The following is a 22,728-nucleotide window of genomic DNA, read 5'->3' on the forward strand; positions in this document are numbered from 1 at the left end:
CGTGGCAGAACAGTCAAGAATCAACCTGATCCAGACTCACGCTATTCAGCGCCTTGTTGCAGAAAATCAGATTCAGTCGTCCCTCCTGGTTGAGCACGGTAAACTTTTTGATGCTTTAAAACAGTTCTTAGCATCTCAGGGGGAGACGACCTGTAAGGGCGATGAGTTGAGGACGAAGAAGAGTAATGATAGAGACGATGATCCCAATGCATCGAAAGGTGCAGGTGGTGATTTGCTAAGAACTGAACAAACTCTTGGGACTTCCACATCTCAGGGGGAGTCAACTGGTGCAACAGGTGGATCAGGGGGTGATGATGAGGAGATGTTGGATGATGATATTGTAGGTGACGACGATGTGTTACCGGTTGAAGAAATTGAAAAGATAGGAGCTGACATTGTGATTGATTGTGAGATTGAAGAGGGAGAGATTGTGGAGGATAATGTAGAACATGAAATTCCAGATGTTGATAAGACAAATGTGGGTCAAGATATGGGAATTAAGGAGTCTGAATGGGAAGAGCAGCCTAGATGGAAAGAAGGCTACGCTCAATGGTTTGTGAAGACAAAGAAGCCAGCGGTTCCAACCATGTTTAAAAAGAGTTATAACATCAAAGGGTATGTTGAATCAAAGAAGGGGATTATATGTTGGTTGTATGATGAGCAGTTGAGGCTATTTGTGATTAAACGTTACGATGGGATTCAGTACTTCAAGATGTTGTTGAGATCGTTGAATACCTTGCCTGAGTGTGAGGTGAAGGATTTGGCCAAGTTGGGGTTGATAAACAGAAGTGATGATAATATGGCTAGAATTATCGGGAAGATTGTGTGGAAAGAAAGTATAAAAGAGAAAAGGTTCGAGTTGTTAAAGCCGCAGAAAGGGAAACTTGTTGAAGATAAAGACAGAGGAATGAGAGCTGATGGCAAACCTTGGATGGTAATGAAGTATAAGCCGATCCGGTGTTTAAAAGAAGTGCCGATGAAACAAATGCCCAAGGATGTCTTAAAGAATCTTAAATGGTGGTATGTCGATAGTCACACAGCTGAAGCGGTTATGGAGGATGAAGATGAACAAGAAGTGTTGAGAGTGTATGATCCCATGCACTTGGTAAATTTGTCTCAAGCTGACTTGCAGGTGCTAGACGAGAAAAAGATATTCTATATTCCTGCATGGAAAGATGAAGCCAAGAAATATCAGAGAGTAGTCTCTGTGTGTGTCAGAGAAGGCGTTCATGCTTGAAGACAGGTGACTCGAGATAGTTGGGATTACACGACACGTGATTGAAGATAGAGATATGAAGCTACTACCAAGGGGGAGTCTGTTGGTGCATGATGTCAGTAGTTCAGTATCTAGTGTATGTAATCGTGTTAGTTTGTATTGTTTTGGTGTTTTAGATAACTTGTCTCACAAGTTCGCCTGATATAAGCGAACTTGTGGACAAGCGAAGTTAATGACAACTTCGCCTAGGCTGTTAGGCGAAGTTGTCGTAGCATATATATTCAGGTGTTACGGCTTGTTTAGAGGTAGTTGGCCAGAACGTGTAATTGTGATTGATTGTCACGTGTTAAAGTGTTGCAATACAACGTGTCTTTTGAGTATTGTAACGTGTGTTCATGTTCGGTATTAACGTAGTTTATATCTTACGCTCGTATCGTCTTACGTAGGGATTCCGCACCTACGTAGTACGAGATACTTCCGTGTAGATCCGGCGGGGAACCTACACTTTAATATTTTATTATTATATTATTAGCCATTATGCCTACCTTGGTTGGCTTATAAGAACTCTAGACAATCGAGCAGCACTTCGATGCCTTTTCAATGCTTTCTTGATAAACACTTCACTTTGGCACGCCAAACGAGGCACCAACACTTCTCCACACTTCGGCACGCTTTACGAGGTGATTCGTAGGGACGTTGAGATGGTAATTCCTTCTTGATTGGAACGTTGTTGGTAATGCACGAATATCGAGGAAACGTCGGTTATTTGGCACGATTATCGAGGAAGTTTTGGTACGAATATCGAGGTATTGAGAGAGAGCATCTTAGAGAGAGAAAGTTACTTGTGAAATGGGTGTGAGGAATGCATGGGCTCATGCCCGCTATTTATAGACAAATCAGGGGCCCTATCGCGATACGCGATGGCCCCTCTGGTTAGCCCATCGCCTATCGCGACGTAGGCTTGGCCAGTCACAAACTAGACCTACCACGTGGCAGGCGTTGTGCCACGTGTTGACACTTGGCAATATGTGGGGGACGTGCTGCCACATGGTGACACGTGGCAGACGTTATGCCACGCATGGACACGTGGCATGCCACGTGCTCTTTGTGTCAGACAACCCATCGCGATACGCGATGGGTTTCCCTTTTGATCCATCGTGTATCGCGAAGGGTTAGGAAACCAGAATTTTTATTTTAAACCCTAAGGTTTGATTTTGGCATTTTTGGTCCTTTGACTTTGGAAACTTGGTATTTTTTATCCGATATTTTCACGGTGTTACATTCTTCCCACCTTGAAATAATTCTCGTCATCAAGATTGCTTCTTAGAACAAGTGGGGGTATGTATTCTCCATTTCGGATTCTAGTTCCCAAGTGTAATCGGGGCCTCTTCGTGAGTCCCACTTTAGTTTCACGATTTTTAGAGTTCGTATCTTTAATTTTTTTGTTTTTGAAACTTCGATTTGAATGGATTTTTCAACAAATTTTTAGTTCTCATTTATTTCTACATCTTTTAAAGACATCGATAAAGATTCGTCGGCTAAGCATTTTCGCATATTAGAGAAGTGGAATACATCGTGTATCCCTTGCATTTCCTTGGGTAGTCGCAATTGATATGCCACGATACCAATTTGTTAAAGTTCCTCAAGGGTCCAACGAATCGAGGACTTAGCTTTTCTTTCTTTCCGAAGCGAACTACGCCTTTCCACAGTGAGATTTTTAAAAGAACTTTGTCACAAACATTGAATTCCAATGGCTTACGACGGACATCGGCGTAACTCTTTTGGTGGTTTCTTGGACTATCTCGGGTCCAGACAATTGATGTCTCCGATTCAGACCAGCACACGGGTGTTCTACACTTTCGACCATATAGCGCCTCGAATGTTGCGACTTGAATACTCGTGTGATAGCTATTGTTATACGAGAATTCCATTAGGGGCAAGTGGTCATCCCAACTTCCACCTAAGTCTATCACACAAGTGCGGAGCATGTCTTCCAACATTTGAATTGTCTTTCGCTTTGCCCATCAGTTTGCGGATGATAGGTGGTGCTAAGGTTTAATTTTGTGCCTAACGCTAGTTGGAAGCTTTTCCAAAAGTGATACGTGAAACGACTATCTCGATCAGATATTATAGACAACGGTACTCCATGCAAAGCAATGATGTTGTTCACATAGATACGCGCTAATCTATCCATTGAGTATGATTCATTGATGGGTATGAAGTGTGCAGATTTTGTAAACCTATCCAGATAACCCAAATAGAATTATGTTGTCGAGTCATTTTCGGGAGTTTAGTGATGAAATCCATGGTTATTAACTCCAACTTCCAAACGGGAAGTTCGGGTTGCTGAAGCAGTCCCGATGGCTTTTGGTGTTCAGCCTTGACTTTTAAACATGTTAGACATTTCGCAACATATGAAGCGATGTCCTTTTTCATCCCATTCCACCAGTAGTTTGGTTTGAGATTTTGGTACATTTTGTCAGTACCGGGGTGCATCATGTTCTTGGACTTGTGAGCTTCATTCATTATCCTTTCACGTAAATTCCCGACGATTGGTACCCAAATCCTATTTTCGAGTCTAAGGATACCTTCGTCACCCTTAACTAGCGAGTCAATGGTGTCGTTACGTTTTTCATCGGAGATCTTGTTTTCATTGATCGCTTGGAGTTGAGTAGATTTGATTTGTTCAATGAGATCAATTTGGAGTTCTAATCTTAACGCTCAGACTCTTTTGGGCTTTTCATGTTCTTTACGACTTAAGGCGTCAGCCACAACGTTGGCTTTGCCTTCATGATAGACGATTTCACAGTCGTAATCATTTAGAGTTTACATCCATCGTCGTTGTTTTATGTAAATGCTTTTTTTGTTCGAAAATGTGCTTTAAACTTTTATGATCGGTATACACGATAAACTTGACTCCATAAAGATTATGGCGCCTAACTCTAGATCGTGAGTTGTGTAGTTCTTTTCATGCACCTTGAGTTGAGGAGAGGCGTAAGCGATCACTTTCTTTCGTTGCATTAGTACGCATCCCAAACCGGAATGAGACGCATCACTAAAGACAACAAAGCCCTCAGTTCCTTCTGGCAAGGCCAATATAGGTGCTTGGGTGAGTTTTTATTTAAGTATATCGAACGCCTCTTGTTGTTTTGTTCCCCGTTCATACTTGATATTTTTGCGAGTCAAAGAAGTTAGGGGAACAGTTATACGAGAAAAGTTTTCAATGAACCTTTGTTAGTAGCCGGACAAACGTAAGAAACTTCGGATCTCGGTTGGCGACTTTGGAATCTCCCACTTAGAGATAGCTTCAATCTTAGCGGGGTCCACTTGAGTACCATTGACGTTGATGATGTGACCAAGAAATTGCACTTCGTGCAACCAGAACTCGCATTTCGAGAACTTGGCGTACAACTTCTCGGTTCTAAGTATTTCAAGTAAGGTTAGGATGTGAATTTCATGATCATCCTTAGACTTAGAATAAATAAGTATGCCGTCCATGAATACGATAACAAATTTATCCAAGTAAGGCTTGTAGATTCGATTCATCATATCCATGAACGCAGCTGGCGCATTAGTAAGTCTAAATGGCATAACGGTGAACTCATAATGGCCATACCTTGTTCGGAATGCGGTTTTCGAAATATCCTCGGATTGGACTTTGAGTTGATGGTAACCAGAACGAAGATCGATTTTGGAAAAAAAGCTTGTGCCTAGGAGATGGTCAAAGAGATCATCGATTCGAGGGAGTGGAAAACGATTCTTGATTGTGACTTTGTTGAGAGCTCGGTAGTCGATGCACATTCTCATGGATCCATCTTTCTTCTTGACAAATAAAATTGGCGCTCCCCATGGTGATGAACTCGGTTGAATGAAGCCTTTCTCGAGAAGCTTGTCGAGTTGTTTCTTTAAATCCTTCATCTTAGTTGGCGGTAGGAGATACGGTGCTTTGGCAATCGGAGCAGTACCGGGAATGAGATCGATCCTAAGCTCTACTTCACGATCGGGAGGGTTTCTAGGAAGTTCATCGGGAAAAACATCGGCAAAGTCGAAGACTATAGGTACGTCCTTTATCTCCTTTGGTTTGGATTCTTCAGTGACATAGGCCATGAATGCTAATCATCCTTGATTCAAACATTTGTTAGCCTTAATCATGGAAATTATGCTTACTTGACCAGCGTCTTCGTCCCCTTTAATTTGAATAGTTCGTTTATCAGGGGCTTGAAGTTTGACGGTTTTGCTATTGCAAATGATACGAGAATGATTGTTGGATAACCAATCCATACCAAGTACAACATCAAAACCAGCTAGAGTCATTGGCAATAATTGAATGGGCAGAATATAACCAGCTAAAAGAATTTTTCCGTTATTAAAGGCTTCGGAGATTTTGACTATTTCGTCGCTAGCAGTCTCGACACTTAGAGTTTTATTTAGTTTTGTTAAAGGTTCGTTTAATAGACTATAAAAGTTATAATCTATAAAACTTAAATTGGCACCCGAATAAAAAAAAACTCTAGCATAGGTGTCATTGACTAGAAACGTACCGGTGATGGTTTCCGGCATGTCAGCAGCCTTTTTAGTATCAAGAACGAAGACTCTTGCGTTGCCTTTCTTGGCTTGACCACTTCCACCCGCACCACCAGTCGCGGGTTTGTTTTTAGGGCACTCAAAGCTAAGATGCCCCATTTCCTTGCAGTTGTAGCAGGTCATCTTTTTCTTCCAGCAATCGGTCGTTGCGTGGCCGGGTCTATGACATGATTCACAGACAGTTGCGGTAGAAGGCGGAGCAAAGTGACATCGACCCCTGTGATACCTTCTGCAAGTCTTGCATTGTGGGTTGATATTAAATCCTGACTTGTGTTGGTAAACACTTTTGCCCTTGAATCGGGCGTTTCCTCTAGTCCTCTTTTGATCGTTGGTTGACATGACCTTTTTGTCTTCTTCTTAATTGCGGACAAGGCCGCCCATGAGGTAACCGGCTAACTCCATTGCGAAGTCAGTAGTTTGTGGGAGGTGTGACCTCACCATGTCGCGGAATTACCGCGGCAATCCCCATATATAACGTGTCACTTTGCTGGACTCAGGGTTAACCAGCTGGGGAACGAGTCGGCAATACTCGTGGAATTTGGTATTATATTCGCGGAGGTTAGTTCCTATGACCTTATGATTGAGAAATTTGGTTTGGATTTAATCGGCCTCGTGCATAGCGCAGTATTTTGCCATCATCGTTTCTTTGAATTCTTCCCACGAGAGATTATACAACACTTGTCGACCTTTGCTCATTATCATCGTGTTCCACCATTCTAACGCTTCACCTTTGAACATCTGGGCTTAGTATTGAATCTTCTCTTGATTAGAACACTTGTTTATGATTACAACTGACTCCATCTCCTCGAGCCATCTAACGGTGGCAATAGCTCCTTTATCTCCATGAAACTCCTTAGGTCCAAAATACTTGAAATATTTAAATGAACAACCTCCAATCTTTAACTTCTTAAATTCTTGTCTAACACCATCTCCAACATTTGACTCATGAACACTCTCTTCAACATGGGACGGTTTCGGACGAGATTTAACTGATTTACGAGAGAGTTCAATAGATTGTGAATGCTTAGATTGCCTAGATTGTGATTTAGCTTCAGTTTTAGCCCTAACGGCTTCTTTGATCATTTTCTGGACTTGATTCATGTATTTATGGGGAATTTGTTCGTCTTGTTCTTTCTCATGATCTTTTCCTTTTTCTTTTCTTTTATTATCTTCCTTTCGAGAAGCTTCAACATTGTTACTTTGTTGAGACATTTTTCTTTTCTTTTTAACTGAAATTTAACAAATTTCTTTTCTTTAAATTCATACTTTATTTATGTCACATTATATATATATATATCATAAAATGATATATATATATTTATTTATTTATTTTTACAACATTCATATGTATATCGTTTACTCGATATACATATGTACCTATCCTTATTATACACATATTACACATATCATATTAAGGTTACATCAAACACACACATTCCTCACAACACCACCCTCTTATCACGCATTTCTTCATTCCTTGATAAACTTCTTCACCATTTATGTCATCTTGTTTCATTTTCTTATAAGTTTTTTCTCCCATCTTCTTCTTCTTCTTCTTCTTCTTCTTCTTCTTCTTCTTCTTCTTTCCATCCACTGCTATCTTCTTCCGAAGGTCATCGGTTTCATGTAAGGCTCGGCCCAAATGCTCCTCTTGTGATTGAGGGATCTAGTTTGGATTACCCATCATTACTACATGATAGTGGTTCTTCGGATCTGGGTATGGCGATGTAGTGACATCAGACGAGTAATTGAAGAAAGCTTCGGCAGCCTCATTCTGTTCACGGATTTTATTTGCTTGGTCTTCAATTGATGGGATTTCGCCTTGGTATGGTGGGAAGCTTAATGATGCTTTGTTCTTGAGTTCCTCGAGATATTGCACATAAGGATCGACATAACCATAACTTGGATTCTAGTGGGAGAAAGGTACTTCCATCGGTGTTGTCACTTCATTGGGGTTTTCTGGGTATTCTTCCTCAGGGTCCTCTTCAGATTCTTCTTCACGATCCTCTTCTTCCTCAGGGTCCTCTTCCTCCATCAGTTGAGCAGTCTCCTTCACTATCGAGGGCATCCAAAAACTTTCATATGGCATCATGACTCTCATCTTAGGCTTGCAGGATGGTCCTTCATTGTTGAGGCGAGAATCAACAGAATCGTAGGCAGATGTTACAGTGTGCCACCTTCGTTGGTCAGAATGGCATTGCATCCAATTGGACGAGTTGGACATAGGTTCCTCCTTGACTTGTTTGTTTGAGAGGAAAGCATACTATGGGTGAGGATTTGGTGGTAAGTATGTTGAAGCACCAGACGGGTAATATGGCGGAATCTCAGATGGTTGATATGTTGGAATTTTGAAAGGGTGATACGTTGGGACTTCGGATGGGTGGTACATGGGTATGCTTGACGGGTGGTAACTTGAATGTCTTGGAGGATCATTTCTTGGCATTGGTGGACTATCAGGTAAGTTAATAGGACAATGCTCGGTTCCAGGAAAATATATTGGCTTGGTTCGGTCAATGTATTGGTCTTGGTTGAAGAAAGCCTCATAGTAGTCTTCACTCATGTTATCCTTGGGTAGAGGTTCGGTTATTGCAACCTTCTTTGCTTCACGTACATAGCTATTCATCATCTTCCTGAAATACATCTAAATAGTTGGGTGGTTTAGAGTGAGGAGGGAAAGAAAATGTTACCAGCCTATCTTATCCCTATTCAAATAAAACAAGTAATGAAAATATTTTTTCTATACTTGGATCGAAGCTTAGGTATTATCTTGTAATACCTAATTCTCTAAGATCGATGGCTCTGATACCAACTTGTCACACCCCCATATTAGGCCTGGGCATATGACCAACAGTTGGTACCACCTTTGTAAATAAATCAGAGTTACGTGTTAAAAGTGGAAGTCTTGAAAACATGTGGACTTGAAATATAATATTTACATTACAAAAGACGGGATTATAAAATACCCGTTTAAGTTATAACAAAAATATTACTTGTTTAATTACAAACCATGATTTTGATATTTAAGTTTATACAAAAAGATCCGGGCCATTGGATATTTTGAGCACTTCGTCTTCCCAAGCTCTAACTTTGGTCACCTGCAAAATGTTAATAAAATACGTCAGCAACAAATGCTGGTGAATATGTTGACGCTAAAATATTTTCTTTTACTTAATTACCCCTCGAGACATAACTTGGTCCGGCCCATCGTGGATTAGGAATAATCAAGCTTTAAAACAATACAATTTATAAACTCAAGTCTCTACACAAAGCACCCTAGCAGACACCGCAGCATTCGACATTACTTGGGTACCATAAGTATACACATGGTCATTACTCCCCGCAGGCGAGCGTGACTATAACCAAGTGTGGTGCGATGTGCCCACCGCATTTTACCACATATGTAATGATCTAGACAAACGTATACCACAGCCTGAGGGCTAGGTTTATACTCTTGTTTATAAATGTTTTTAGAGACACGTAGTCTCGTGTAAACATTTTCAATTAACACATTGGACGAGCTTGAAAACAAGTTTGTAAAGTTTGGGGCGTATTCACCTTTTTTATTTGGATCGGCTTCAATACACCGTCCGAGGGTCTTTCACGTTGCTATCTCGCACCTATAGTACGAGTATAACCTTTTGTTAAAACCGGGGCTTTCAACCACTCAGCCATCTCTCCGAAATACAATTTTATTTTATTCCTCCGAATAGAACATGGCCATATGAGTGGATACCGCCACTATCAAAGATCTCGGGATATACAATCCGGCTTAAGACCTTTAGCCTTTTATAGTCTTTACCTCGATTATTTTCTTTCATGAACCTTTAGTTCAAATATCTTTTCTTTACTTTAAAACCTTTAGTTAAAAAGTATTCTTTTCTTTCATAAATTAAAAGTCTTTCTTTTAACTTATATTTCTTTATAATATAAATCTTTAGTTTATTTTCTTTAAACCCTACGTTTCTTCTTTTCTAAGAAACGTATACTTTTTTTTTCTTTATTATTTAATAATAGTTATTATTACTTAAATAATATTCTATAACAGTCCGATATAATAACAAGTATCTCAAATTCTCTCTCCCACCCTACTTCACTCTCGACCTCTTCTCCTTGCCGCGGGCCAACCTGATCTCCTTTGAACATCACACACCGATACAAACATCAATCTTAACTTAAATTCCATACAGACATGTGTATCTATCTGTATTCAGCCTGAGGTTGTTGTTGATGTTGTCGTTTCTCCAATTCTATTTTTTTCTATGAGGTAAGAAACGATCTTTTGCTTTAGGTAATTTCTTGAGTTAGGGTTTTAATTTTATAATGGATTGTGTTTTAAATATTTTTTTGCTTGTTTCGTTACTGTGGCCATTCTTCTCCGTAGTCTTGCTGCCACACTCTTGACTGTCTTAGGTAATTTTCCAGTTTTGTTGTTATTTGTTTTGTGTTTCAACCCAACAACTTTACTCTGGAAATTATTGTTGGCTGGTGGTAGTGCATTTGTACATAGACAAATGATCCGAGGAAAAATCGGACTGTTCGGGAGTGATATTTTCTTATCAATAGTTAGACTATAGGTGTATGAAATAAAAGTATGAAGGTTTTTAGCCCAGATTATTTCTATGAATTCTGTTAAATTTATAGGTGAAAAGTGGTTGGTTTTTGGTAAGTTTTACAATGGTAAATTATCACCATGATACAACTTAAATGATTCAATAAAGAAAGCGATGTATATGAGTAAGGTAAAGGGTCAAATACGTAACATTTATAACCATGACATAGTAATTAAAACATTCATCTTTCTCTTATTTTAGTTTTGGTACTCTTTTTGTTTGTAGTGTGTATATTGGCATATTTAAATGTTACTTTCTATAGGACAGCCTGAGGATGTTACCTTATATTCAAATTGTATTCTATATGAATACAATTTGAAAGTGTTGAGGCAGCCTCAAGACCTCAACACGGTATGCATTAGAGAAGGTTGGTTGGCAAAATGATATCAGACATTTTGTTGGTTAGTAACTCTTTATTATTTTTGCATAGCTGTTTGTTTAATTGAAGGATCATAATATTTTAGTTAAGTTGAATATGCAGATGAGGCAAACTGCTCTCTTTTTGCATTCTTGAGTTATTTTAACCGAAACAAAACCAAAAAAAACTGAAATAAAAAATTCAACTGAAACGGGAACGAAACAAAAATATTATTTAACTGAACCGAAACCAAATGTTGTATAAACTGAAACTGAACCGAACCGAACCGAAACCAATTGTTGTATAGCTCTACAATTTGGTGTCAACAATCAAATCAGAAACCAACGGTACAGAGTACAAGACGGCCAAATTCTAGATGAAAATAAAATATGGGTTTTAGTGGGTGTATTTAGTCATAAATGGTTCTGACCCATATAAACAGATAACTAAAGTTAACATGATTGCAAACTTTTTTATGTTCTACCCGCTCGATGGAAGTGCCAAAGATGCGGGTAGGATTATTTTTTGTTGGTTGTTGGTCTTGGGGAATGTCTAGGCCTCTCAGTTTAGGTGTTTTTAATGGCTAAGAAATATACATTTAAAATATAAATAACTGAGCAAAATATATATGTGGTACACCGGACCTTTTCCGTTTCGATCCATTATTGTTCACTCATATTCATGTTAATGCCATATGCCCATTTCTAGTTTTATTGTATATTATCTTAATGATAAAAGTAAAATAAAATGTTTTTTTTTTTTAATTTAACTACAGCTAATGTAGGAAAGGTGGAGGAATGAATATGAAAAACCTCAATAGTGGAAAATGCCAAGGTGAGCAGACTTTTCATGTTATTAAAATAAACGAGCCAATCCAAGCCAGCACATTTAAGTTCGAACTCAAGCCCAATTGCCCGAGCCCAACCTAGCTCTGCTCGGCTCGTTTACAAGCCAGCCTGTCACTAGCTTTGTAATCGAGCCGAGTCAGGGAAAGCTCTGGCTCGAGTTTAAAACTAAGCGAGCTAGCTAGGCCTAGGCTCGAATTTGGATGGTTGGTAGAGAAGATCGCTGTAGGGAGATTTGGACCATTCTTAAGTAGGCTATTTGACTTCAAAAAGTCAAATTTACAAGGAAATGTCTAATTGTTTATAATAATAAAAATAATCATCAATATTTTAGTTTTATATGCAATACAACATCAATAAATACATTATAAATAAAGTTTTTCCTACAGTTTCTTTGTTTACGTGGATAGTTTGGTGACCTATTGAGAACTTATTGAAACAACATATATGACTTAGTATACAGTATGTATATAAGTACTCATAAAAATTTCTTCAACTTTGAAGCTACATAATAGTCTATTTAATAATTAATAAGTTCATGAAATGACCCCTTTTTTATACATGACAATTTTCTAAAAATGAGTTTGACTTATTTTTAAAGTCAAATGATTAAGCACATAGTCAAAACATATGTTATGAGTAGCTGCTGATTAATTTCATGTGCCTGCCTAAGCCTCTTATCTACATGGGTTCAAAATTTTAATTTACAGTAATCATTTGAATGTTAAGCCTATGGATTGTTTAGTTTGAGGACTTTTTAATTAATATACTATTTATGTTTTGAATATGATTTTGACTTTTTGTTTGTTTTAATTTTGACTTTTTAATTAATATACTATGGAGGAACGAATGCAACAAGTTCAGGCGACGAAGCAGATGTGGAAGTCTGGTCTAGCTGAAGCCTAGGGAGTCCGGTTTGGTCGGCTTGTAGAATTAGAATGCTCTTTAGAATATTGTGATTTTTGTTTATAATGTTTCTTTTTGAAATGGAAAATGAAAATGCATTTGGTTTAGGTTATGTTGAGTTAATTTATGTTTTACTTTTTGTATATTTTGTTCCATGTGAAAATTAAAACAAATCTAATTGTTTGCACATGCTAATGAATTATCTTAGATCTACCGCTGCTTGCAACTGCGGCTTGACAATTTAAGATGCGGTGTCCAAATGACCCCTCGATCCACCCCCACCCCTCCACCCACCCACACAAAATGAAACCAATTAATCTTCTATAACTTTGTTTTATTCGTTGATTATATTTTGATAGGTTACAAGTAATAAATAGGTGAATGGTCATTAAACTACCAATGTTATCATTCATGCTCGAATTACACAACCCTTTAACTTAACGATACTGTGACGTACCGCTTTGCAAATTATCGCTCCCGCCGCATCGCGCGGGTTTCGCACTAGTGTGTGTGTGTATATATGTAGCAATGATATTTCTTTTATGCATAAATCATGTATCATCCATTTTGAAAAACAGATTAGGTGATCACATAGTTCTAGATAGCAACAAGAATAAAGGAATGTAGAGTAGCTAATGATATGAGGGTTGCATTTTTGCTTGGTTTTTCTTGAGGTGGTAAAGTGAGTGAGTTCAAGTCAGTCGGGTTATGGTAAGGATCAAGTGGGTAATTCTTTATTTTAGTTCCATTGGGTTGATCTAAAAGGCTTTTTTAAATTTGCTCTATATTGTTGAAGGAGAACTGACTTGGAAACCAGTTTTCCATGTTATTGAAGATTGTTATGTAATGCTCCGTTTCCGGTGCCTCACATTAGGATGTTGGATTTACTCATTCACATAGTTCTAATAATCAGAGTTAATAAAAACTTTCGTGGAATATAAAAACTTCATAAAAGATTACATAAATCCATAACTTGTCTTAAACAAAACAACTTGTCTTCCAAAAACTAAGTAATTAAGACATAACACGTCCTGAGTCTTCCGATGCCAGCCTCTTATTCAATGCCACGTGTTCCCCTCAAGCGAGCTGCCTCATCCTACTCACCTGCGTGCATACTAAAAGTCAGCTAAGCTGAGTGAGTTCTAGTTAATCATACAACATATTCATAATTACATACTTTCGTACGTACTCCATACTTTCATACTTTCGTTCATATACTTACTTACTTAATCTTTTTCTTACTATTCATACCTTACGTTTTAAAGAGCATTTTGCCCTATGACCTTCGCATATATTATTAGGGTATGCAACCCTTTAACATTCGCATATATTATTAGGGTATGCAACCCTTTAACATTCGCATATATTATTAGGGTATGCAACCCTTTAACATTCCTTACCTTTCATTACCATAGCCATACATCTAACACCATACATATCATAGTCGTACATACTTCCTTATTCACATACACGTGTCATACGTACTGCACTATACTTGCCTTAACAATACATGCAATACCTGAAGGTCGTTCACGTACTATTAAGCATACATACATAACTATTACAATATTTGTAAATGCATACACTTACCATTAAGATAAGTGTATTAACATTCACATCGAGTATGCACACAGCCCCGAAAACATAACAAGGAAATGGGGGTAGAAACTCACCTGAATTCGGTTGCGTTCACCGTTTATCGTTATTCCTTTCTTAAGCTGTGCACGACTAACTGTATAACAATTATACGTATCAATTAACTATCACTATCCATATCATCTTTCTAGTTAATCATTACTCACAGCGAACGGGGGTCCGGGGGCAGCGCCCCTGGAAGCGGGGTTCTAGGGGCGGCAGCCCCTAGCGGGGTCCAAGGGGCAGAGCCCGTGGCTGGGGTTAACAGGTCAGCTTGGAAAAATTTTATTTTCATTAACTATCTTAACACATTTCCCATTAACATTTTAAGTTATCTTTTAAGTTGAGCTTATTTACTAAGCCAAGATAATGGGCTTAACATTTATGGATTTAGTTAATTCAGGCCCAACTGTTCACTATCTGGGCCCAATTTTCCATCTGGTCCCAACCGAAATCAGGCCAAAAACCCAACCGAGAACTGGCCAGCCGAAAACCCAGCTCATGACCGAGAACTATGGTCTGACCGAGAACTCAGGTTTGACCGAGATCTCGCGTTGACCGAGAACCCCAGTCACCGAGAACTCTCGTTGACCGAGATCCTGTATCTGACCGAGGACATGGGTTGGCCGAGAACCCTCAATCTTGGCCGAGAACACCCAGCTCACTCATTTTTTCTATCTTATGATTCTGCCTTGCCCAGATTACTTGATTCATGGTTCAAATTATGAACTTTTAACCCTTTATCATCATCATTCATACCCGTTTACACCCATTACTTATCACAGCTTCAAGATCTATCTCGTTTTAGGCATAAAGTTTGGACCTTTATAGATTAAAAATGTTCTAGGCTAGATCTAGGGTTTCCTTCATGAGCCGTATCTAGCCATGAGTCCATTACGTCCATTTTAAGCATCAAGTTTGCTACTTTATGATTTAACTAGACCCGATCTATTCTATGTTTAAGTTTCATGACTAACCGTTCATAAAAACGTAAGCTTTAAGGTCAAGAACATACCTTTAATCGTTTGTTAGGTAGCGGCTAGTCCCAATATATAACTCTAACTCGTATCTTGCTTGTATGGTTAAGGTTTATCAAGATCTATGCTCGGTATTAGGTATTGGATCACTCTCTTGGTTGCGGCCGTAAGGTGTAGGCTTTTGTGTGTGTGTTTTGTGGTGTGAAATGGATAAGATGGATGGAAATGAAAAGATTTAGGATTTAAGGGGTATTTATACTCCCATAAGCCCATGGACCTAAGGCTCATCTTTCCTTTTTAGTCCATGATTAATTATCTTTAATTAACCTCCTTAGCTTTCCTTTTTTATCATTTTACTATACATCTATTTACTCAAGTAACTTTTCCATTATAAAAAATAATATGTAAAATATTATTATTTAAAAATTCGTGATATTACATGTTATAAATGGTTGTTTCTAACTATGACACTGATATTACAACCACAAGTCCACAACTTATGGTATTTCCTTCACATCAATTTAAGTCTAATAATATGTTTGTGTCATATCAAATTGATACTTAATTTTATTAACTTAAATAAAAGAATGAAAAATACAATAGTAAGAATACTATGGATATAATATTTTAAGTTGTGTTTCATCAATTTTTGGAAAATACAATAGTAAAAATACTATGGATATAAATATGTCAATTTTTGACATATTTTAAGTTGTGTTTCATCAATTTAGTTATATTTTTTAAATATATTTTGATGTATGTTTTTATTGATTTGTCATGTTTTGTGATTATATGGGATTTATATTTTTCGTAACGGATAATATAAAATTTATTTTCATGGGTATATTTATTTATGTTTTTGGTTAGTTGTTAGGTTTGGTTGATAATACTGAATGTATATTTTTTAGTTAATGTATCATCTTAAATGGGCACATGGATGTATTAATTAGTATAATCCATCATTTTTTTTGTTTAATATATAAATTTTGTGCTTCACAGGACATCACACTTACATATAACTTTATCACACTCACGAACAGTCAAACCCACAACTTTATTCAACTGCTAAAAAAGTTGCTTCGCATTTCCTGTCTATTGCTCTACGTTCCAAAAACTCCATTGAATGTATCAGTAGCTCCCTAATCATGCAAAAAAAAATGACAAATTAAATAATCAACCAGCAAGTTACAAACATTAAGTGTAAACACCCTAAAATTTGGTGATGGGTCTTTAACTAAAATAGAAAGTCATTTGATCCTTATCTGTCATAACATGCTAACAGACATGTTGTTTACGCATCTAAAGACCATAAAACATCACTTAATGGGCTATTTAGTTAAATGGGCTAACTCGTTTAACATTGTTCGATTAAAAGGGGCTGGCCCGGCCCAAGGGGAGGGCATGGAGGCTCAGGCCCACTCCCCTTTGAGGGCCCATGGATTCTTAAAAGAGTTATGTATATATATGTATTACAGGCCCATTGATTTTAAAACAAAGCCCAATTATGCATTTCATTAAAATTTAACAAAACCAAATAACATAACCAGGGTTTTGAACGTAGGCAGCAACTATCATCGGACTTCCAAGTTCCGACGACATTTCGGCAGCCACAACCAGCGGGATTTTAACGATCGGCTATTACAGGTTATTATCATTATTATTTACTAACTTTATCCATGGTGTAAATATTTCAATGAACATGTCAAAACTCAAAATCATAGCAGAATTAATAATTTAATTTCCTTTTGGTTTTTCAAATAGGTTATTAAGCTATTTGTTAAATTTTAATGTTAACAGTTAATTAACTCTTAATCACTTACTTAATTTTTAATCATTTGATGTTAAATAATTTCATATTTGTTATTTTGTTGATATTAGTTTTAATATTTGTTAACTTTTTTCAGTTGATATAGTTAATTAGCTACGTTAATATTTTTATTTTAGATAGTTTGCCTCCTAAGTCTAAACAATTATCAGGTAGTCAAAAACGTAAAACGAGGAAAATAATTAAATATTTGTTATTTTGTTGACGTTAATTACCTTTATTATTTGTTAACTTGTTTCAGTTGATACTTGAATACTTGGTAGTTAATTGAGGGCTTTGCTTCTAAAAATGCTAGAATAGCATCACGATTCGTTTACGTATTTTAGTTAGATTATTTTGCTGAAAAAAAACTTTTGTTTTGTTTTATTATTATCACATTTGTCTAAAATTTAAGTTTGTAGTTTAGGGCCTTTTGGTTGTCATACCCTAGGCCTTGGTCATTTTTTGTATTCTCAGAGACGGCCCTGAAAAGGGGCGATCCACTAACCCATTTAAAACCCGTCCAACCAAATTTTTTTACAACCCACCAACTCGATTAACATATTTTACTAGTTTGTACAACCCAGTGACTCAAAAACATTTTCTTTATAACTCGTTTTAACCCGAATAAAAATTGACACTCCTTTTAAACGGCTCGAACTCAATTTGTTTATAACATGTTTTCACACGAACCAAAATGCACCATCAGAGGAATATAGTATATTATAAACGTGTGATACTAGAAAATGAATTCATCAGTTGCCTACTTTATTATAAATGGTAAAAGTAATATTTCTGTACCTTGTCATCTAATGACACTGCTTTTAAGAAAAGAAATATCGTACCTTATCAACTAATGACATTGCCAAAATCAAAACTTTCTGAGTCAACCTGTTCCAAACACTATGCCACCCAGCCCGACCAGACCTACAATTCAACATATGCATTGGTTATCATAAAATTCTATCTTTATTAGTAGGATGAACCAAATTGGTAGTTTTAGAATCTTTGTTTCTTAACTAAAAACAAAGATTTAAAAATGTATTTGTTTATTTGTCAACATAAGCTTTTAGTATCGTATAAAGTTAGTTGTTTTTTTGGGAAAAACAGACAAATCAACTTCGTAACTTTAGGAGGTTACTATAGTAATCTTTGCTTCCTAAAGCAGTCACTAATATGGGATTAAGTTAATAACATAAATGCAGATTAAGGGTATAGTAAATATATGATAACCATTTATAATGGTTTCAAGAAGAAATGGCACAACGTCTCTTTAGTAAGTTGATTTAATTATTCTCATATCTCTCATTCCTTGCATTGTCTTCAGGGTAACTACTGAAATTAATCACAAAGTTTATAACCTTTTTGTAATAAAGAAAGTAAGAACACATCTAGAATAATCAAAAGGGAAAAAAATCATACTTAGATGATATCTGCAAGTTTGCTAGATTTCTTAGTTTTAGTTTCTTGATATTTGATGAGCTAGCACACTTTGACCTCAGACGTTAGACCATTGATAATTGATTGCACTTTTAGTTGCTTCTGTAAGCAATGTTTAGATTTAAATGATCAGCGTAACAAAAATCAGATATTTAGCTTTTAAAAATATATGTTAACCAAAATCTAAGCTTTCTGCCAACTCACTGATCTTTAGCATGGTGTGGGAGTTGAAGGACCACTTTTCAAGTTGGAGTAATAAGAAGTTACATAATGAAGATGAAGTTATGAAACAACACTGATATAGAAATATAAACATATGCATACTTACAATTTTTAATTGTCAGGGACAAGGGCAGGCGCCAGCAGTACCATAGCTAACAACCAAAGTATTAACACGCCCAATGATGATATACATAATTAGTCGAAGTTCAAAGAATATATGTTGTTTATTTAGTATGGCATTGAGTCTGACTGAGTTGGTTGTGAACTAATACACGTGCTATTTGTGCAGTTTTTAAATTACTATTAACTAATGAGTTAATTATGATTTAAATAAACTATAGTATAACAAAAGCATTCTAAATTTTTATAAAAAGTGATTTGACTCATTTTAGATAAAATGTAAAAAACAACTCAAATTCACTTATTCATAGGTAAAAGGTTAAAATTGTCACATTTTGAACATACTTTGGGTTGTTCGTGCATATAATGCATAACTGGTAGTCTGGTGTGCATATAAAGTCAATCCAACTTGTTTACCTTTTACGTTATCGGATTTTCACGAACATAAATGAAAAAACATAATCGTTATAAAATTGAACCAACGAAGACTTGCTGGTGTTAGGTCGTGAAGCTTTTATTGGACAAACGAACATTTCATGAACACATAACAAAACGAAATTCTTGTTCGTGTTCGTTTGTAAAGAAATGAGATTGGGCATATTCGTTAGTGTAATCGTTTTCGTTAACTTTCTAAACAAACGCAACAAACATATCTGATTAATAATTTATAAACATAATCTACATATAAACACCTGTAAACAAACATTAACGTTCAGTGAACTGCTCTGAACCGTTCAACGAAAGATTTGTTTATGTTCGTTCATATAATAAATGAACGAACATGAACAAAAATTTTAAAGAAAATATAAAATTGCTTTTTATTTTAAAGGATAAAAAATATATATTTAAAGCATTTTTTAAGGAAAAAAAATTAAGTATTGTCATTAACATAAAGCTAATGGAAGGCTTATGGACGAGTGGATTGTCTATGTCCATCACTTTGATAATATGATTACAATAAACAATATATTTAAAGCATTTTAAAGGAATAAAATTAAGTATTGAAACATATGTAGGAGCAGTTTTAATACAATCAAAATTTTGCTTTAACAAGACGAGTGGATTGTCTACGTCAATCACTTTGGTAATATAATTAAAGTAAACAATTTATATTTTCAAACAAAAAGATCGGGGGTTTATTTAGGTATTTGTTTTTAATCATTTTGCTACTTTATTTCTTGAAGTGACTAGTTTTATTGCATTTTGATTTAGTACAATTAGTTTGTAATATTCATTATATTTTAACGTTTGAGCTATTTCAATTGTGAAGGGTACTTTTTTAGATTTTTAACAAACAAACATAAACGAACACATCCATTTTTATATGAACAAACATGAACACAAATATTTATCTTATGACATGCATGTATCGTTTTTGTCCTTAATCACATGTTCTATCATTCGTTTATTAACATAAACGATTTTGGTGTCACGTAATGAGTTGGTAGAGGTGGCAATCATTCATGAGGCCTTCCCCGAGGTTAAATTGGAATAAGCCCCCCTTCATGCACTGCACGAAAGCTGTGTGACCATCAACACCTTGAAACTTGGAATAACCCAAGTTTAAGCTCATAAACTGAATTGCGATTGTCAGATCACATCAAATTATACTTTATAAATCAAATCCAATAGCAAATCAAAACCCATAGATGGGCTTAAATAGAATATATGTTTGTCCAATGTGTTAAACGAATATAAACGACATATAAATAAATTAACATAAACAAAGAAACGTAAACAAACAAAGTATGGTTGCAAATGTGTGATGAAATTGAATATAACAACCATTACCAATATCCACTTATTTTAAGTTTATCAATTTTAAAATCGCATTAAGTCGTAAATTACTAAGAGCATTTTTTTATATATAGTATTGGGGAAGAATCAATACTAATCGCATGAATACTGCAAACTATAATATAACAGCAATAAGAAAGTAAAAAACATTAGATATCATAAGAAAGTAAAAAACATTAGATATCATTAAAACTCGGAATGTAATACATGGTTCGAACTTGCATACGATATGAAAAACAAAAAAAAAACTAAAATTATTCATTTTTTATTTAGTCCTTACAACTCCTAAAAAATATTAATGTGTCTTTGGTGGTGTCCATTAATCCGTTATAATACATCTATGGTTTTGTATTACATAAAATGTCAGGCTTTTCTTCGTTTAGGCTCGTTTGCGTTTTTTAGACAACCAACAAACTTTAAACACCTTCAGAACTCAAATGCTTGCAATCTGCAACTTGTTATCAGCAAATTCAGCAAACTCAGTGCAAAAAACAACACGTTTCAGCACATTTATCAGTTCATTTCAGCAGTCCGATACGTTTCAGCTCGTTAAACAACTTGTTTCAGGAACTTTCAGCAGACAAATAGTGTATTTCAGCACTTTTAAACACGCTCAGCCTTTAAAACTGCTCGTTTCAGCATGTTTTCACACAGTTCAGCACGTTTATCAACAAAAACATCAGTTTCGTCGCGTTTTCAGCAAGAAAACAGTTCGTTTATCAGCAATTCAATACTTAAACAGTGCGTTGCAACGATTTTAACAGCAAATCAGCAGGTTTTGGCAAGTTTCAACTTGTTTTAGCATTTAAAATTGTTTGTTTCAGCGCGTTTTTTTTACCAGTTTTGCTGCAATTCGGCACGTTTTGGTTCGTTTTGACACGTGTCAATTAACACCAATATACATCTCACTAATTGACATTTAACCAACCAAACACTTAATTATTGATAATAGATATTAACATTCTCTTGACTTTACACAACCCAACTATAACTGTTGGATATGTATAGCTAAAACGCCTCGTCTATACACCCACCTCTACATAACCCTCCGATAATCACATTATACATCACCAAACTCGGCTCATACCCGTTCTCCGTCATCTTACCAAAAACCTTTTCGCCTCAACCAACTTCCCGTCTTTACACAACCCACTAATCACATTTGTATAAACATACATGTCCGTAACGATTTTCAACTCAAGCATTTTAGCATACACCTTTCATACCAACTCCGTTTTCCAACACTTCACCGAACCCGTCACCAACGAATTAACGCAACCCAAATCTGGAAACCGCTCCTTAACATTAACCCGTAAAACAACACACATAGCTTTATCTTACAACCCTTTACTTTTATGGCCATCAACCACCGTTCCATACATTAAACACCCAAATTTCAAACCGAAACTCTCATTATCACAAACCCATCAATCGAATCGATAATAACCTAAACAGGCATCCAGGTATCTATCAGTTGACCCATTAAACCCTTGGCAAGCCTCAACTGATTTGAAATACACAACGACGTGGACATAATCAAGAACGCATTAGGGTTTTGAGCAATACCCGTTCTTGAATTGACCAATTGAAGAAGTGGAGAAGACGAATTGGGTGTAAAGGTTATGGGTTTTGTTGGATGACGGATTATGGATGTAGAGGCCGGCAATGAGAGGAATGAAGGAGAATTTGTGGATATGATTTGGCAGAATTATGGTTTTGTGTTGTAGTCATGGTTTACAAAAGAGAAGAAAGAAGGAGAAGTAGGGTTTGAATGTTTTTAAACCCGTTTTTCTAACCTGGACCCGTGGATAGAACCCATGACCCACGAATTTTAAAGAAGAGAATGAATGAGAAGCCATTATTCACGAATGGAGCAATCTGGTGATACGAGAGGTGGGGGTGGGGGGGGGGCGACGTGAGGCCTCCAAATGTAGGCAATAATATATATTTAGATAGATAGATGCGCTTTTATTATATTTTGTTTGCATTTTTATTAAATTTACATAGATTTAATCAAACGTAATTTTGTAGATACGAGTTGGAAAAAGAAAGAAATTAGTCGTTAACAAAAATAATCCCAAACTCTATTTTATTTACGATATGGATGTATTTTGGGAAAGATAAATTGCAGAAAACGTTTTTCAAAAAAGCTACTTTTTTTTTCCTTCCAATTTTGTGATTTTACAATAAATATTATTAAATCATAATTATTTG

This window comes from Bidens hawaiensis, unplaced genomic scaffold (genome assembly GCF_021521415.1).
Source record: "Bidens hawaiensis isolate Kalapana, Puna unplaced genomic scaffold, B.hawaiensis_p1.1 tig00037688_1, whole genome shotgun sequence".
In the NCBI taxonomy this organism is placed as follows: Eukaryota; Viridiplantae; Streptophyta; class Magnoliopsida; order Asterales; family Asteraceae; genus Bidens; species Bidens hawaiensis.